At 37.5% G+C, this 14,277-nt stretch overlaps 1 long non-coding RNA gene across 1 annotated transcript; it reads right to left on the minus strand.

Annotated features, from left to right (window-relative positions):
* Positions 1-926: 926 nt before the first annotated feature.
* Positions 927-2,805, minus strand: LOC143048565 (uncharacterized). The gene is made up of 2 exons (XR_012969889.1): positions 2,378-2,805; positions 927-1,281 (listed from the first exon to the last, which is right to left on the minus strand). It is a non-coding gene; the product is annotated as an uncharacterized LOC143048565 (long non-coding RNA).
* Positions 2,806-14,277: the final 11,472 nt, after the last annotated feature.

The raw sequence follows: 14,277 nt of genomic DNA on the forward strand, positions 1-14,277 counted from the left end.
TGTGGACGTCGCCGCCGACGACGACGACGACGGAATGTAGGATCGCTTAGTCTCGCTTTTTCGACTAAAGTCGAAGGCTCGACAAAAACTGTTTTCTTGTTTCAGGTGTTTTACATTTTGTTATATTATTAGCCTTTTCATTATGTAGCATACATTTTTTAAAAACTGCTTATTGTTGAGGGCCTAACCATAACCCATAGTTGCTTAAATATAGGTCAATTGTTTTTTGATTCATTGTTGTCTCCTTTGGCGGATCCAGGGAGTTCCGGGGATTGGAACCCCCTTTTTTGGGACGATCAATGCATTTGAATGAGGACATGTAGTTGGACCCACCTTTTTTTCCTGGGTAAGGAAACCCCCCTTTTTAAAATGGCTGGATCCGCCCCTGGTGTCATCGACAATCATACCACATCATGGTTTTTTTTTATATGTATATTCTTAGTTGAGTCATATTATAAGGAAATGACGTAACTGTTACAAATTATTGCCAGCATAATGCGCAATCCTCTTCATTTTTTTAATACAGTATAAGTAGTATATCATCAGTACCTTTGGAAAAAATATTTTGCAGACAAGTTTGAATGATGTGTTTTTCTTTGTAACATTTTTTATTTGATTGGTAAAGATTTTAGCGGTTCCTTCATGTTTTTTTGATGTTCTTTAAGAAGTTTTATATTGATGTTAGATTTTGATGATAGTAGAGTTTAACGACATTTACTGGCTACACAGTCCTCGCACGGTCGGACGTTATATTTTACAGTGCTTGTATTGAATTTACAAACCATGTATGTAGACTTTCGGTGAATTTGATGTTTTCATTGTTCTGGATTATTGTAGTCCTACTGTCCAATGATTATCTCATTGACCTTTACCCCAATATTTCCTTTTATGTCAAGACGATGTAATATAATCTGACAAATAACAAATTTCTGTACATAAAATTTATATCAGAAAAAAAAACTTAAAAATAAATCTAGTCTCATGTGTTAACTAAAAGTTGAAAAGCTAACTTCCAAAAGATAGTCATTGCAGTATTATTTTTAACTCTTAGTAACATTGCTGGAGAAATTACAAAAGGTATTACATTGTTTTTGGAGACGCCTCCAACACTAAACTGAACTATCATAGATTATGTCTATTTGATCATTTTGGTTAATGATTTCCCTGGACAAGTGCAAGCAACATTCTTTTGTAATCTCCACCACATTCGCTTTCAACGGCTTCCTCCAAGGGCTTTTCATATAATTGTTGAAATTCATCTTTGATATCTCCTAAGTCAATCTGAAATTAATAATTTTGATAATATGGTTTGCTTTTGGTTTATTTATTAGCTTTTATTGGCTTTGAACTAGCTTCGGTTACTGAGTACTATCATGTCTGTTTTGTTTTTGAAAGTTGTTTTTGTATTTTCTATCGATCTGATGAGCTAAGCCATTTTCAATCTTTTTAATAATTTGTTCTTATTGTGTGCTGTTTAAAAACATCTTAGCTTATGAGAGGTTGGACATTTGTAAACATGTTAACCCTGCCACAATCTGAATTGTCATGTCCGAAATCAGGAACCTGTAATTGTAAATCAGTTGTTGTTTGTTATCATAATTGTTTTTGTTTATTTTCTTGTACATAAATCAGGCCGTCGGTTTTTCTCGTTTGAATAGTTTATTACATTTGTCATTTTGGGGTCTTCTATAGCTTGCTTTGTGATATAGGTTTTTCTCATTCTTGAAGGTCGTATATCGACAAATAGTTACTAACTTCTATGTCATTTTGGGATCTAGTGGAGAGTTGTCTCATTGATATCATCTTATTATTATATTGCAGGACGCCAATTTTGAAATTTTATTCCTGCTTCTATTTGGGGTAGGACCGTATGAGTAAATCTTCAAAAAATTAAAACAGAAACTTCTATCATACTTCAAGTTTACAATTGACGTTAAATCATATTACATTGTAATGTGAAATCTGGACCTTTGGATAGAAAATTAAACGAACCATTTAAATCCTTGGAGTCTTTGTTGGTTCAAAATGAAAACTAAACAATACATGTTAAGATGATGTGTAAATAATTCAAATAAAATAAAAATCGCTATAAATATAAGGGTTTGTTTGTCAAATACCCTTCCTTAAAAATAACACTAGAACTGAGATATTAAAAGCTTTAGCTTGCTCGTGCTAAGTAAAAGAGAAGTTTGTCACAATAGAATTGTCAACATCTGTCCGTTCTTGGCTTAATGAAGAAAATGGCATATACTTTAATATTTACCAAAACATGGTAAAGTCTTCTTGTTATATTCCTACCAATATTCCTAAGATGATTTATGTTTGAAAATACTGAAAAAAGGTACCGCCATAACACCCATAATTAATAAAACAATACCTCGCTTCTGGAGACAGTTAGTCTGATTAAATCGGAATCATCTGTACCAAATCCTTTCATAGCGTTGTTCAGTCTCATAGCAAAGTATTTTTGTTTATTTCTGGCACACTGAACTGAAAAAAAAACTGATTAAATTTGTCTCTATTAGAATCTTGACAGTTAAGCAACCGAAAGTTATTTTCAATAATTGACTGCTAAATCGGCTCGTCCCCATGCACATTCCGGAGTATGAATATTGTACATGTCATCATACTTATTGTTTATACAAAAAATATATATATAGCAAACTTTAAATTTTAAAATCTGTTTTGCTTACATTACAATTGTTGAGGATGATAAATATGTTAATTGTCCCTACACTCACACAAGGATCTAGTTTGAATGAAAACTGTTGCATTGTTCTGTTATTATAATATTTTATCCGTTTCATGATACACATAGCCAATGATGTATACTAAATAAATCGTTCTTGCGAAAATTTTGATGTAGTTTCTTTCCTATAGATAAATGTAAATGCATCTACGGTAAATATACGAAATAGACATTATTTCGACCTTTACATATAATTATTTTATTTGTGCTGATTATCTGTCTCATAGGTTTATACCCTCTAATGTCTTCCATTATCTGTCTCATAGGTGTATACCCTCTACTCTCTTCCATTATCTGTCTCATTGGTTTATACCCTCTACTCTCTCCCATTATCTGTCTCATTGGTTTATACCCTCTACTCTCTTCCATTATCTGTCTCACTGGTTTATACCCTCTACTCTCTTCTATTATCTGTCTCACTGGTTTATACCCTCTACTCTCTTCCATTATCTGTCTCATTTGTGTATACCTTCTACTCTCTTCCATTATCTGTCTCATTGGTGTATACCCTCTACTCTCTTCCATTATCTGTCTCATTGGTGTATACCCTCTACTCTCTTCAATTATCTGTCTCATTGGTGTATACCCTCTACTCTCTTCTATTATCTGTCTCACTGGTTTATACCCTCTACTCTCTTCCATTATCTGTCTCATTGGTTTATACCCTTTACTCTCTTCCATTATCTGTCTCATTGGTTTATTCCTTCTACTCTCTTCCATTATCTGTCTCATTGGTGTATACCTTCTACTCTCTTCCATTATCTGTCTCACTGGTTTATACCCTCTACTCTCTTCTATTATCTGTCTCATTGGTGTATACCTTCTACTCTCTTCCATTATCTGTCTCACTGGTTTATACCCTCTACTCTCTTCCATTATCTGTCTCACTGGTTTATACCCTCTACTCTCTTCCATTATCTGTCTCATTGGTGTATACCCTCTACTCTCTTCCTGGTTTATACCCTCTACTCTCTTCCATTATCTGTCTCATTGGTTTATACCCTCTACTCTCTTCCATTATCTGTCTCATTGGTTTATACCCTCTACTCTCTTCCATTATCTGTCTCATTGGTTTATACCCTCTACTCTCTTCCATTATCTGTCTCATTGGTTTATACCCTCTACTCTCTTCCATTATCTGTCTCATTGGTGTATACCCTCTACTCTCTTCCAGTATCTGTCTCACTGGTTTATACCTTCTACTCTCTTCCATTATCTGTCTCATTGGTGTATACCTTCTACTCTCTTCCATTATCTGTCTCACTGGTTTATACCCTCTACTCTCTTCCATTATATGTCTCATTGGTTTATACCCTCTACTCTCTTCCTGGTTTATACCCTCTACTCTCTTCTATTATCTGTCTCATTGGTTTATACCCTCTACTCTCTTCCATTATCTGTCTCACTGGTTTATACCCTCCACTCTCTTCCATTATCTGTCTCATTGGTTTATACCCTCTACTCTCTTCTATTATCTGTCTCACTGGTTTATACCATCTACTCTCTTCCATTATCTGTCTCATTGGTTTATTCCTTCTACTTTCTTCCATTATCTGTCTCACTGGTTTATACCCTTTACTCTCTTCCATTATCTGTCTCATTGGTTTATACCCTCTACTCTCTTCCTGGTTTATACCCTCTACTCTCTTCTATTATCTGTCTCATTGGTTTATACCCTCTACTCTCTTCTATTATCTGTCTCACTGGTTTATACCCTCTACTCTCTTCCATTCTCTGTCTCATTGGTGTATACCCTCTACTCTCTTCCTGGTTTATACCCTCTACTCTCTTCCATTATCTCTCTCATTGGTTTATACCCTCTACTCTCTTCCATTATCTGTCTCATTGGTTTATACCCTCTACTCTCTTCCATTATCTGTCTCATTGGTTTATACCCTCTACTCTCTTCCATTATCTGTCTCATTGGTTTATACCCTCTACTCTCTTCCATTATCTGTCTCATTGGTGTATACCCTCTACTCTCTTCCAGTATCTGTCTCACTGGTTTATACCTTCTACTCTCTTCCATTATCTGTCTCATTGGTGTATACCTTCTACTCTCTTCCATTATCTGTCTCACTGGTTTATACCCTCTACTCTCTTCCATTATATGTCTCATTGGTTTATACCCTCTACTCTCTTCCTGGTTTATACCCTCTACTCTCTTCTATTATCTGTCTCATTGGTTTATACCCTCTACTCTCTTCCATTATCTGTCTCACTGGTTTATACCCTCCACTCTCTTCCATTATCTGTCTCATTGGTTTATACCCTCTACTCTCTTCTATTATCTGTCTCACTGGTTTATACCATCTACTCTCTTCCATTATCTGTCTCATTGGTTTATTCCTTCTACTTTCTTCCATTATCTATCTCACTGGTTTATACCCTTTACTCTCTTCCATTATCTGTCTCATTGGTTTATACCCTCTACTCTCTTCCTGGTTTATACCCTCTACTCTCTTCTATTATCTGTCTCATTGGTTTATACCCTCTACTCTCTTCTATTATCTGTCTCACTGGTTTACACCCTCTACTCTCTTCCATTCTCTGTCTCATTGGTTTATACCCTCTACTCTCTTCCTGGTTTATACCCTCTACTCTCTTCTATTATCTGTCTCATTGGTTTATACCCTCTACTCTCTTCCATTATCTGTCTCACTGGTTTATACCCTCCACTCTCTTCCATTATCTGTCTCATTGGTTTATACCCTCTACTCTCTTCTATTATCTGTCTCACTGGTTTATACCCTCTACTCTCTTCCATTATCTGTCTCATTGGTTTATTCCTTCTACTTTCTTCCATTATCTGTCTCACTGGTTTATACCCTCTACTCTCTTCCATTATCTGTCTCATTGGTTTATACCCTCTACTCTCTTCCTGGTTTATACCCTCTACTCTCTTCTATTATCTGTCTCACTGGTTTATACCCTCTACTCTCTTCCATTATCTGTCTCATTGGTTTATACCCTCTACTCTCTTCCATTATCTGTCTCATTGGTTTATACCCTCTACTCTCTTCCATTATCTGTCTCATTGGTTTATACCCTCTACTCTCTTCCATTATCTGTCTCATTGGTTTATACCCTCTACTCTCTTCCATTATCTGTCTCATTGGTTTATACCCTCTACTCTCTTCCATTATCTGTCTCATTGGTGTATACCTTCTACTCTCTTCCATTATCTGTCTCACTGGTTTATACCCTCTACTCTCTTCCATTATATGTCTCATTGGTTTATACCCTCTACTCTCTTCCTGGTTTATACCCTCTACTCTCTTCTATTATCTGTCTCATTGGTTTATACCCTCTACTCTCTTCCATAATCTGTCTCACTGGTTTATACCCTCCACTCTCTTCCATTATCTATCTCATTGGTTTATACCCTCTACTCTCTTCTATTATCTGTCTCACTGGTTTATACCATCTACTCTTTTCCATTATCTGTCTCATTGGTTTATTCCTTCTACTTTCTTCCATTATCTGTCTCACTGGTTTATACCCTTTACTCTCTTCCATTATCTGTCTCATTGGTTTATACCCTCTACTCTCTTCCTGGTTTATACCCTCTACTCTCTTCTATTATCTGTCTCATTGGTTTATACCCTCTACTCTCTTCCATTATCTGTCTCACTGGTTTATACCCTCTACTCTCTTCCATTATCTGTCTCATTGGTTTATACCCTCTACTCTCTTCCATTATCTGTGTCATTGGTTTATACCCTCTACTCTCTTCCATTATCTGTCTCATTGGTTTATACCCTCTACTCTCTTCCATTATCTGTCTCATTGGTTTATACCCTCTACTCTCTTCCTGGTTTATACCCTCTACTCTCTTCCATTATCTGTCTCATTGGTTTATACCCTCTACTCTCTTCTATTATCTGTCTCATTGGTTTATACCCTCTACTCTCTTCTATTATCTGTCTCACTGGTTTATACCCTCTACTCTCTTCCATTATCTGTCTGATTGGTTTATTCCTTCTACTCTCTTCCATTATCTGTCTCACTGGTTTATACCCTCTACTCTCTTCCATTAGCTGTCTCATTGGTTTATACCCTCTACTCTCTTCCTGGTTTATACCCTCTACTCTCTTCTATTATCTGTCTCATTGGTTTATACCCTCTACTCTCTTCTATTATCTGTCTCACTGGTTTATACCCTCTACTCTCTTCCATTATCTGTCTCATTGGTTTATACCCTCTACTCTCTTCCATTATCTGTCTCACTGGTTTATACCCTCTACTCTCTTCCATTATCTGTCTCATTGGTTTATACCCTCTACTCTCTTCCATTATCTGTCTCATTGGTTTATACCCTCTACTATCTTCCATTATCTGTCTCATTGGTTTATACCCTCCACTCTCTTCCATTATCTGTCTCATTGGTGTATACCCTCTACTCTCTTCTATTATCTGTCTCATTGGTGTATACCCTCTACTCTCTTCCAGTATCTGTCTCACTGGTTTATACCCTCTACTCTCTTCCATTATCTGTCTCATTGGTTTATACCCTCTACTCTCTTCCATTATCTGTCTCATTGGTTTATACCCTCTACTCTCTTCCATTATCTGTCTCATTGGTTTATACCCTCTACTCTCTTCCATTATCTGTCTCATTGGTTTATACCCTCTACTCTCTTCCATTATCTGTCTCATTGGTGTATACCCTCTACTCTCTTCCAGTATCTGTCTCACTGGTTTATACCCGCTACTCTCTTCCATTATCTGTCTCATTGGTGTATACCTTCTACTCTCTTCCATTATCTGTCTCACTGGTTGATACCCTCTACTCTCTTCCATTATATGTCTCATTGGTTTATACCCTCTACTCTCTTCCTGGTTTATACCCTCTACTCTCTTCTATTATCTGTCTCATTGGTTTATACCCTCTACTCTCTTCCATTATCTGTCTCACTGGTTTATACCCTCCACTCTCTTCCATTATCTGTCTCATTGGTTTATACCCTCTACTCTCTTCTATTATCTGTCTCACTGGTTTATACCATCTACTCTCTTCCATTATCTGTCTCATTGGTTTATTCCTTCTACTTTCTTCCATTATCTGTCTCACTGGTTTATACCCTTTACTCTCTTCCATTATCTGTCTCATTGGTTTATACCCTTTACTCTCTTCCTGGTTTATACCCTCTACTCTCTTCAATTATCTGTCTCATTGGTTTATACCCTCTACTCTCTTCTATCATCTGTCTCACTGGTTTATACCCTCTACTCTCTTCCATTCTCTGTCTCATTGGTTTATACCCTCTACTCTCTTCCTGGTTTATACCCTCTACTCTCTTCTATTATCTGTCTCATTGGTTTATACCCTCTACTCTCTTCCATTATCTGTCTCACTGGTTTATACCCTCCACTCTCTTCCATTATCTGTCTCATTGGTTTATACCCTCTACTCTCTTCTATTATCTGTCTCACTGGTTTAAACCATCTACTCTCTTCCATTATCTGTCTCATTGGTTTATTCCTTCTACTTTCTTCCATTATCTATCTCACTGGTTTATACCCTTTACTCTCTTCCATTATCTGTCTCATTGGTTTATACCCTCTACTCTCTTCCTGGTTTATACCCTCTACTCTCTTCTATTATCTGTCTCATTGGTTTATACCCTCTACTCTCTTCTATTATCTGTCTCACTGGTTTACACCCTCTACTCTCTTCCATTCTCTGTCTCATTGGTTTATACCCTCTACTCTCTTCCTGGTTTATACCCTCTACTCTCTTCTATTATCTGTCTCATTGGTTTATACCCTCTACTCTCTTCCATTATCTGTCTCACTGGTTTATACCCTCCACTCTCTTCCATTATCTGTCTCATTGGTTTATACCCTCTACTCTCTTCTATTATCTGTCTCACTGGTTTATACCCTCTACTCTCTTCCATTATCTGTCTCATTGGTTTATTCCTTCTACTTTCTTCCATTATCTGTCTCACTGGTTTATACCCTCTACTCTCTTCCATTATCTGTCTCATTGGTTTATACCCTCTACTCTCTTCCTGGTTTATACCCTCTACTCTCTTCTATTATCTGTCTCACTGGTTTATACCCTCTACTCTCTTCCATTATCTGTCTCATTGGTTTATACCCTCTACTCTCTTCCATTATCTGTCTCATTGGTTTATACCCTCTACTCTCTTCCATTATCTGTCTCATTGGTTTATACCCTCTACTCTCTTCCATTATCTGTCTCATTGGTTTATACCCTCTACTCTCTTCCATTATCTGTCTCATTGGTTTATACCCTCTACTCTCTTCCATTATCTGTCTCATTGGTGTATACCTTCTACTCTCTTCCATTATCTGTCTCACTGGTTTATACCCTCTACTCTCTTCCATTATATGTCTCATTGGTTTATACCCTCTACTCTCTTCCTGGTTTATACCCTCTACTCTCTTCTATTATCTGTCTCATTGGTTTATACCCTCTACTCTCTTCCATAATCTGTCTCACTGGTTTATACCCTCCACTCTCTTCCATTATCTATCTCATTGGTTTATACCCTCTACTCTCTTCTATTATCTGTCTCACTGGTTTATACCATCTACTCTTTTCCATTATCTGTCTCATTGGTTTATTCCTTCTACTTTCTTCCATTATCTGTCTCACTGGTTTATACCCTTTACTCTCTTCCATTATCTGTCTCATTGGTTTATACCCTCTACTCTCTTCCTGGTTTATACCCTCTACTCTCTTCTATTATCTGTCTCATTGGTTTATACCCTCTACTCTCTTCCATTATCTGTCTCACTGGTTTATACCCTCTACTCTCTTCCATTATCTGTCTCATTGGTTTATACCCTCTACTCTCTTCCATTATCTGTGTCATTGGTTTATACCCTCTACTCTCTTCCATTATCTGTCTCATTGGTTTATACCCTCTACTCTCTTCCATTATCTGTCTCATTGGTTTATACCCTCTACTCTCTTCCTGGTTTATACCCTCTACTCTCTTCCATTATCTGTCTCATTGGTTTATACCCTCTACTCTCTTCTATTATCTGTCTCATTGGTTTATACCCTCTACTCTCTTCTATTATCTGTCTCACTGGTTTATACCCTCTACTCTCTTCCATTATCTGTCTGATTGGTTTATTCCTTCTACTCTCTTCCATTATCTGTCTCACTGGTTTATACCCTCTACTCTCTTCCATTAGCTGTCTCATTGGTTTATACCCTCTACTCTCTTCCTGGTTTATACCCTCTACTCTCTTCTATTATCTGTCTCATTGGTTTATACCCTCTACTCTCTTCTATTATCTGTCTCACTGGTTTATACCCTCTACTCTCTTCCATTATCTGTCTCATTGGTTTATACCCTCTACTCTCTTCCATTATCTGTCTCACTGGTTTATACCCTCTACTCTCTTCCATTATCTGTCTCATTGGTTTATACCCTCTACTCTCTTCCATTATCTGTCTCATTGGTTTATACCCTCTACTATCTTCCATTATCTGTCTCATTGGTTTATACCCTCCACTCTCTTCCATTATCTGTCTCATTGGTGTATACCCTCTACTCTCTTCTATTATCTGTCTCATTGGTGTATACCCTCTACTCTCTTCCAGTATCTGTCTCACTGGTTTATACCCTCTACTCTCTTCCATTATCTGTCTCATTGGTTTATACCCTCTACTCTCTTCCATTATCTGTCTCATTGGTTTATACCCTCTACTCTCTTCCATTATCTGTCTCATTGGTTTATACCCTCTACTCTCTTCCATTATCTGTCTCATTGGTTTATACCCTCTACTCTCTTCCATTATCTGTCTCATTGGTGTATACCCTCTACTCTCTTCCAGTATCTGTCTCACTGGTTTATACCCGCTACTCTCTTCCATTATCTGTCTCATTGGTGTATACCTTCTACTCTCTTCCATTATCTGTCTCACTGGTTGATACCCTCTACTCTCTTCCATTATATGTCTCATTGGTTTATACCCTCTACTCTCTTCCTGGTTTATACCCTCTACTCTCTTCTATTATCTGTCTCATTGGTTTATACCCTCTACTCTCTTCCATTATCTGTCTCACTGGTTTATACCCTCCACTCTCTTCCATTATCTGTCTCATTGGTTTATACCCTCTACTCTCTTCTATTATCTGTCTCACTGGTTTATACCATCTACTCTCTTCCATTATCTGTCTCATTGGTTTATTCCTTCTACTTTCTTCCATTATCTGTCTCACTGGTTTATACCCTTTACTCTCTTCCATTATCTGTCTCATTGGTTTATACCCTTTACTCTCTTCCTGGTTTATACCCTCTACTCTCTTCAATTATCTGTCTCATTGGTTTATACCCTCTACTCTCTTCTATCATCTGTCTCACTGGTTTATACCCTCTACTCTCTTCCATTCTCTGTCTCATTGGTTTATACCCTCTACTCTCTTCCTGGTTTATACCCTCTACTCTCTTCTATTATCTGTCTCATTGGTTTATACCCTCTACTCTCTTCCATTATCTGTCTCACTGGTTTATACCCTCCACTCTCTTCCATTATCTGTCTCATTGGTTTATACCCTCTACTCTCTTCTATTATCTGTCTCACTGGTTTATACCCTCTACTCTCTTCCATTATCTGTCTCATTGGTTTATTCCTTCTAATTTCTTCCATTATCTGTCTCACTGGTTTATACCCTCTACTCTCTTCCATTATCTGTCTCATTGGTTTATACCCTCTACTCTCTTCCTGGTTTATACCCTCTACTCTCTTCTATTATCTGTCTCACTGGTTTATACCCTCTACTCTCTTCCATTATCTGTCTCATTGATTTATACCCTCTACTCTCTTCCATTATCTGTCTCACTGGTTTATACCCTGTACTCTCTTCCATTATCTGTCTCATTAGTTTATACCCTCTACTCTATTCCATTATCTGTCTCATTGGTTTATACCCTCTACTCTCTTCCATTATATGTCTCATTGGTTTATACCCTCTACTCTCTTCCTGGTTTATACCCTCTACTCTCTTCCTGGTTTATACCCTCTACTCTCCTCCATTATCTGTCTCATTGGTGTATACCTTCTACTCTCTTCCATTATCTGTCTCATTGGTGTATACCCTCTACTCTCTTCCATTATCTGTCTCATTGGTTTATACCCTCTACTCTCTTCCATTATCTGTCTCATTGGTTTATACCCTCTACTCTCTTCCATTATCTGTCTCATTGGTTTATACCCTCTACTCTCTTCCATTATCTGTCTCACTGGTTTATACCCTCTACTCTCTTCCATTATCTGTCTCATTGGTTTATACCCTCTACTCTCTTCCATTATCTGTGTCATTGGTTTATACCCTCTACTCTCTTCCATTATCTGTCTCATTGGTTTATACCCTCTACTCTCTTCCATTATCTGTCTCATTGGTTTATACCCTCTACTCTCTTCCTGGTTTATACCCTCTACTCTCTTCCATTATCTGTCTCATTGTTGTATACCCTCTACTCTCTTCCATTATCTGTCTTACTGGTTTATACCCTCTACTCTCTTCCTGGTTTATACCCTCTACTCTCTTCCATTATCTGTCTCATTGGTGTATACCCTCTACTCTGTTCCATTATCTGTCTCACTGGTTTATACCCTCTACTCTCTTCCATTATCTGTCTCATTGGTTTATACCCTCTACTCTCTTCCATTATCTGTCTCATTGGTTTATACCCTCTACTCTCTTCCATTATCTGTCTCATTGGTTTATACCCTCTACTCTCTTCCTGGTTTATACCCTCTACTCTCTTCCATTATCTGTCTCATTGGTTTATACCCTCTACTCTCTTCTATTATCTGTCTCATTGGTTTATACCCTCTACTCTCTTCTATTATCTGTCTCACTGGTTTATACCCTCTACTCTCTTCCATTATCTGTCTCACTGGTTTATACCCTCTACTCTCTTCCATTATCTGTCTCACTGGTTTATACCCTCTACTCTCTTCCATTAGCTGTCTCATTGGTTTATACCCTCTACTCTCTTCCTGGTTTATACCCTCTACTCTCTTCTATTATCTGTCTCATTGGTTTATACCCTCTACTCTCTTCTATTATCTGTCTCACTGGTTTATACCCTCTACTCTCTTCCATTATCTGTCTCATTGGTTTATACCCTCTACTCTCTTCCATTATCTGTCTCACTGGTTTATACCCTCTACTCTCTTCCATTATCTGTCTCATTAGTTTATACCCTCTACTCTCTTCCATTATCTTTCTCATTGGTTTATACCCTCTACTCTCTTCCATTATCTGTCTCATTAGTTTATACCCTCTACTCTCTTCCTGGTTTATACCCTCTACTCTCTTCCATTATCTGTCTCATTGGTGTATACCTTCTACTCTCTTCCATTATCTGTCTCATTGGTGTATACCCTCTACTCTCTTCCATTATCTGTCTCATTGGTTTATACCCTCTACTCTCTTCCATTATCTGTCTCATTGGTTTATACCCTCTACTATCTTCCATTATCTGTCTCATTGGTTTATACCCTCCACTCTCTTCCATTATCTGTCTCATTGGTTTATACCCTCTACTATCTTCCATTATCTGTCTCATTGGTTTATACCCTTTACTCTCTTCCTGGTTTATACCCTCTACTCTCTTCAATTATCTGTCTCATTGGTTTATACCCTCTACTCTCTTCTATCATCTGTCTCACTGGTTTATACCCTCTACTCTCTTCCATTCTCTGTCTCATTGGTTTATACCCTCTACTCTCTTCCTGGTTTATACCCTCTACTCTCTTCTATTATCTGTCTCATTGGTTTATACCCTCTACTCTCTTCCATTATCTGTCTCACTGGTTTATACCCTCCACTCTCTTCCATTATCTGTCTCATTGGTTTATACCCTCTACTCTCTTCTATTATCTGTCTCACTGGTTTATACCCTCTACTCTCTTCCATTATCTGTCTCATTGGTTTATTCCTTCTAATTTCTTCCATTATCTGTCTCACTGGTTTATACCCTCTACTCTCTTCCATTATCTGTCTCATTGGTTTATACCCTCTACTCTCTTCCTGGTTTATACCCTCTACTCTCTTCTATTATCTGTCTCACTGGTTTATACCCTCTACTCTCTTCCATTATCTGTCTCATTGATTTATACCCTCTACTCTCTTCCATTATCTGTCTCACTGGTTTATACCCTGTACTCTCTTCCATTATCTGTCTCATTAGTTTATACCCTCTACTCTATTCCATTATCTGTCTCATTGGTTTATACCCTCTACTCTCTTCCATTATATGTCTCATTGGTTTATACCCTCTACTCTCTTCCTGGTTTATACCCTCTACTCTCTTCCTGGTTTATACCCTCTACTCTCCTCCATTATCTGTCTCATTGGTGTATACCTTCTACTCTCTTCCATTATCTGTCTCACTGGTTTATACCCTCTACTCTCTTCCATTAGCTGTCTCATTGGTTTATACCCTCTACTCTCTTCCTGGTTTATACCCTCTACTCTCTTCTATTATCTGTCTCATTGGTTTATACCCTCCACTCTCTTCCATTATCT

Source organism: Mytilus galloprovincialis, chromosome 1 (assembly GCF_965363235.1).
Source record: "Mytilus galloprovincialis chromosome 1, xbMytGall1.hap1.1, whole genome shotgun sequence".
Classification (NCBI taxonomy): Eukaryota; Metazoa; Mollusca; class Bivalvia; order Mytilida; family Mytilidae; genus Mytilus; species Mytilus galloprovincialis.